General features: G+C 45.5%; 1 long non-coding RNA gene across 1 annotated transcript in view; it reads right to left on the bottom strand.

Moving 5' to 3' along the window:
* Positions 1-1,138: 1,138 nt before the first annotated feature.
* LOC108625105 (uncharacterized) overlaps positions 1,139-5,967 on the bottom strand; it is a 14,347-nt gene continuing 9,518 nt past the window's right edge. The window contains exon 5 of the long non-coding RNA XR_001916631.2: positions 1,139-1,180. This is a non-coding gene — a long non-coding RNA (uncharacterized LOC108625105). The remainder of the gene's footprint in view (positions 1,181-5,967) is intronic.

Raw genomic sequence — 5,967 nt, 5'->3', positions numbered from 1 at the left:
TTACAACAGGAGGCATGGATCGAAGAATTTGTCTGCGCTGGAGGTCGGCGATCCCATATGGGTGATCGATTTAAGAGTTTACGGCACAGTGGTGGAGATAGGGTCTCTCCCAAACTCTTACTGGATAGAAACATCGAAAAGCGTGATCCGTCGAAACAGGTGGCATCTCATCCCAGCACCATACCGCCAAACACAAAGCACGCATAGCGACGTCGACGAACCTGTGTTTGTACCAAGCCACGAGGAAGCGGGAGACGTCGACGAAGCGGTCCTAAACTGCGATGGGTCACCCGAACCCGAAGAGAACATCGCGGAGAACCAGCGGGACGATAGACAGGAATCAGCCGGCAATCAGAGACCGACAAGAGAGCGGAAACCACCCGTGCGCATGAAAGATTACGTTCCGCAGTGAACATTGTCTCCGCGACAACCGGGCGCGTCTCGCCCACAGTTTTGTAAACCAAAGGATGTACGTTTTCAGTTTGTTTAAATAAAAAGGAGAGGATGTTGTGGTAGCATGCGCGAGCGACATCTGGTTATGGTGTGCGCCGTTTGAGTGGGACAATGCGTTAGGCAGTTGGGCCTGGTCGTCGCTCGAGTATGCACATGCATCCATATATGCGTACCAGTAATATTGAATAGCCTACTAACATTCCTGCTCCCGTAGCTTAACATAACACGTACTTGTAGCTAAAAGAATGCTCTTTCACGCTATATAAGCCTTAGTGCATCAAATGTTTGTTTACATAAAAATATAGTCCATATAAGTTACATCAAAATATGCGTTTCCTGAGGTGGGCATTTTTCTTCTACTTCAACGCTCTCTTACAACATTCCAAGTGACTGACAGCAACTTATTATTTTTTTTATGTAGTTATTTAGACAGGACATTTAAGAATCAGTATCCTGAATCTCATTAGTTTCTATAAATGTTGAAAATTTCAATAAAGTCCGCGTTTTGACGGTTTCGGACCACTGTGCAACGTCTCCCTTTCCCTGATTGGCCAGTTCATTCCATCCGTCAAAGAATCGTGCTAGGACGAGTGTCAGACAAGTGACGTAGTTTAACAACTTCTCGTTTTTACAGGAACAGCTTTCATCGATCCAGGTTCCCTCACTGGCCAGAGCGACCATCGACAGAATAAATAAATCAATCCGACTCGGAGGTTCAATCGTTAACCTGTATAAAAATTACACAATCAATTCAAGCATCAGGCAGAATAAATAAATATATATATATTAAAAAAAATTACATTACGAGAGAGTTATTACCTGTCACAACTACAAAAAACCCCTTTCAAATCTCACGAGTTCATCTAGACCTTCTCTTATCTTTTATTTATACAAGCATACCTTCCTCTCTTTTTACGATAATTAAATTCAATTGTCATATCATTCCATCCCATTAAATCTATCCTCTCTTTTGACGAATCGAAACTTTTTCAGAACCTTCCAATCGTACCAAATTCCTACCTCTCCCTGCAAAGAACCAGTTCTGTTTCAATTGTTATACAAATTTCAGTCTCGCTCGTACGATCCCGGACTCGTCGAACCGCACCGCTTGGAAGGAAAAGGACAACGATGCGGCTTCGACTTTCCAGTTTCCCTCTTCGCGCGACTCTACCCTCCGCGAGACAGACAGGTGAGCAATAACAATAATAGTAGTAGTGGTATTGATTACGAAAATAGGGAGAGACCAGACCGACGAGTCGAGCCAGTCTCTCGAGGAATCGGTGACTCTATTCTACGACAGATGGTTAAGGACAGTGTTTTCCTGTTTCCAGGACAGAACGACGCGAACTAGGACAGACAGAGAGAGAGAGAACTAATACGAGATCGCGACCCCTTCGGAAGAAATAAGGGCCCCGCAATGGATCCGACGGCCGGAACTGCGACGAGTAGCCCGCCTGACGCTAAGGCTCCAAGTCTACATCCCGGTTTCTACACCCCGGACGTCTCGCCGGGTGACCCTGACTTCCGCGAGTCCGCCCCGGCCGTTGATTTCGGTCGGAGACGTCCAAGCGTCCATTCAGGGGATTTTTACAACCCCGCTCGCTCGTCGTTGGCGCCGCCGACCCACCCCGAGGCCTTGGAACCGGTGGGCAGCCTGGGAAGGACGACCAGGAGAAAGAGACAGGATCGGCTAAGGTTTTCATTGATCCCCTTCGAATCGACCTCCCGCGCGAACGCCTGTTCCCGTCCTAAGAAGCGATGCCACGACCGCGAGACCGAGAACGGAACTTCGACGAGTCCACGGACGTTTCCGTGTCCAAGTCTACATCCCGTCGAACGGCCCGACGCTCCCGCGAGTCGCGAGAAGCGCCAAGACGACGGCCCGCGAACGAGACACCGCCGGACAGTCGCGACAGCGGGAATGGTCCACGGCGGACGTTCCCGCGTACCTGTGGGTTACATTAAAATCATCTTTTGTGCATTTCAGGACCGACCAGGAGCCGACCCAGTCCCGTTGACTACTCACCGCGACAGCGTTCAGGTGGCTTTCTTTCAAGGACACGATAGGTTCACAGGCCGACCGGGAGCCGACCTCGTCCCGTTGACTACTCTCCGCGACGGCGTTCATAGGGTCGTACCAGGTGAGCTCTCTCGGTCGCTCGTACCAAACAAAAAGAGAAGACAGATCGAGTGATTAATTAATTGATTTTTAAAACGATTACAGCCAAGAACACGCCCGCGTTCCACCAATTCCGGATCATACCTGCTCATACGCGACCAGACAACGACGACGAAAAAGAAGGAAGACCGTCAACAGTCAAAAGATCAATCCGCCGGACCGTAGACCAACTCGTATGCGACGGCGTTCGGTTGGCGTTCTTCTAGGGATACAATAAGAAATTCGCAGACCGACCAGGAGCCGACCTCATCCCGTTGACCACTCTCCGCAACGGCGTTCATGGGTTTATGCTGGGATGTGATCGATAGCTGTCAAGAATAAAAAGAGTTTAAATCAAAAGTATAACGAACGAATGATCGAGCGAATAAACATATGAACGTCCCGTCCACTCCGAGCTTTATTACCAAATTCATTGTCAACGTCGGAATCGACTCGTCCACGAAAAGCGAGAAGAAACGGAAAGTCACAGAAGAGAAAGGGTCCAACTGGTAAATCGGTCAAAAATAATAAACAAATATATCATAAAATCCAATTTATTATATGCCACACATTGCATTATTTACAGTGTATAAGCATGTCCTCGGAAATAGCAGAGAATCGGTCAGTCGGATAAGAAGAAAATTAACAAGCAAAGAAAACAATCAAATGACAGTTTCGTACTCGGTAATTTACCATCCCACGCATTCTCAACTACCGTTAACATTTGTATCAATTCGCGTACCGAAGATCCCGTTGAATAAAGAGTCTACAGTCGTTCAAGAAGGATTTTTATTTATTCATTTCTCGCCCCACATCGTATACATCTCTTACACATTGTCTATCCGTGATACCTCTCGTCGTTACCTTCCTCGCCCGGCATTACCTCTCCGTTTTTTAATCAATTTCAAGAAAAAGAATCGAACGCCTCATCTTTAATATACAAAGAATTATTATTAAGAAATAATGTTCACACACCAACTCGACGAATTCAATCGCATTGACAAAGGCCTGTAGAAAAGAACCGGCAACCCCGATTCTCATTTTCCTTTTAACATGAAAAGAAAAATATAACATAAATCCTTACTTAAAATAATGTCAAGATAACTTAATTATCCTGAGTATTCCTCAATGTTCAAACAACAATGGATTTTACTACCGAGACATCTGTTGTAATGTGAATTGGGCTAGGGGAAGAAAGGCAGATGGCGTGACGAGAGAAGGAGAAATGGTTGGCGAGAGCTATGTGAGAGAGGACGGCATTTAACGAGAAATTAATAAAAACCAAATCTGAAGGCCCCGTGCATTACTTTTATTTATCACATATAAACACAACAACATCACACATAAATTTACACCTCTCAAGTTCACTTTTACTCAATAAAATATCGTTGAACATTTGAGTCCCTTCTTTTTGTAATAAATACCGTCAAGCTACATTCAAGCCGTTTGTTTTACATAAGTTCATATACACAGTTTGAAATACATCACTTTGACAAGTCATACATAGTCGTCCATTCATACTTTTCAATTCAACCCTCACCATCGTATTACGTTCTATTCTGCCTGTGTCTCCGGCATTTATTCTTCCCGAAATCCTCACACACTCACTGAGATAAAACTCAATGGTCGGTATTCAGAGTCGTTGCTTATTCTTAAGATTGTCTTAAGCATTTGCTTAAGCACCTGTTCCCTGTACAAAACAAGGACTGGAAATGTGGGTTAGACAGGGGTAACAAATTCTTAAGACGGTCTTAAGAATAAGCAACGACTCTGAATACCGGCCAATATCAACCATGATCGAGGTACATCAGAAGCATTCGACATCTCAGAACGTCGATTCCTGATCCAATTCAAAGTTCGCGCCTTCCAAACTCGAGCCAGACAACGTCTCTCTTTCACTTGATTGGCCAGTTGATTCCATCCGTCAGAGAATCGTGCTAGGACGAGTGTCAGACAAGTGACACTTTCCATAACCTGTAAAACCATGACCGTGCAAGGATGACAATTGTTATTTATTTATTTCAATCATTAATTCAGACCGATACCTCGTTCAACGACTTCTCGTTTTTACAGGAACAGCTTTCATCGATCCAAGTTTCCTCACTGGCCAGAGCGACCATCGACNCAATATTATAAAATTCCTCTCACCTCTTTCTCTTCTTCACTTGAAAGTATCTATCGTCTCCTACATTACAGATTACAGATTCGATCATCAATGTCGACCCTTTGAATTTTATAATCACCCGTAATTCTTCCTCTTCTATAGATACAAATAGGCCCTTCTCTACTTTTAAAAATGATGAAAATCAATCTACCTTTTTGCCCCATTTATTTAGAAAAACCTTTGTGAATTATTTATACACAATTCTTTCGGTGAAGTGAACGCCGCAGTATCAAGCCAAGGCCAAGCACGTACCTTCGGTTAGGTAAAAGAAAATAGTATTATTATTATCAATCATTGATTCACAATCCTCTAGGTAAGGTGAACGCGTTTACATAAAGCAAGGTCAGGTGCATTTCTCTGGTTAGGCAAAAGGAGTCAAGCCACGATTACTGTGTCATTCACTATCCTCTTGGTGAGGTGAACGTGTCAAGGTCAAGTAAGGTCAGGTGCATACCTTTGGTTAGGCAGAAAAGAGAGGAGCCACGATTAATGTGTCATACACTATCCTTTAGGTGAGGTGGACGTCTCAAGGTCATGTAAGGTCAGGTGCACGCCTTTGGTTAGGCAGAGAAGAAAGAAACCACGATCAAATAGTCACTCACGATCCTCTAGGTGAGGTGAACGTGTCAAGGTCAGATAAGGTCAGGTGCATGCCTTTGGTTAGGTTAGGTTAGGTTAGGTTAGATTAGGTTAGGTTAGGTTAGGTTAGGTTAGGTTATTTTATTTTATTAGCTTGTGGTGCCGCAGTGGACCCACGAGGATCCCCTGAACTGCGGAATCGGCCTTTTAACGTCGACAGCCTGATAACTGCCTCCGGTATATCCGATCTACAAAGCCGCGACTTCACCGCCTGGTAATGACTCCGACCTTTCATCGCCGTGCGGGGTTCCAAACGCGCGCGGGCTCACCCCGCGGCAGATTACTCGTCGAAGTGCCCGTGCCCGAGCGGCCATTCTACCTGATGGGATTTAGCTAGGCGGCCTTTCGGGCCTCGTGTCGAACGTCGGGCTATCAACCCGGGCACGGACTACCCCCCTCCTACAGGTGTCCGGCGATCTGCAGTCGGTTCGCTGTTGACAAGTTTCGCGGCGTACTATGACTCAAATTTTTTGACTATGCAAACGGCCTGAGATCTGAGCGGCTGCGCTCTTTTTATCTCGGAGCCGAGTCGCGTCGTTTGGACAGGTGGGAA

The sequence above is a fragment of the Ceratina calcarata genome, unplaced genomic scaffold (assembly GCF_001652005.2).
Source record: "Ceratina calcarata isolate Rehan_Ccalc_2016 unplaced genomic scaffold, ASM165200v1 scaffold343.2, whole genome shotgun sequence".
In the NCBI taxonomy this organism is placed as follows: Eukaryota; Metazoa; Arthropoda; class Insecta; order Hymenoptera; family Apidae; genus Ceratina; species Ceratina calcarata.
This window is presented reverse-complemented; position numbering and strand designations above follow the sequence as displayed.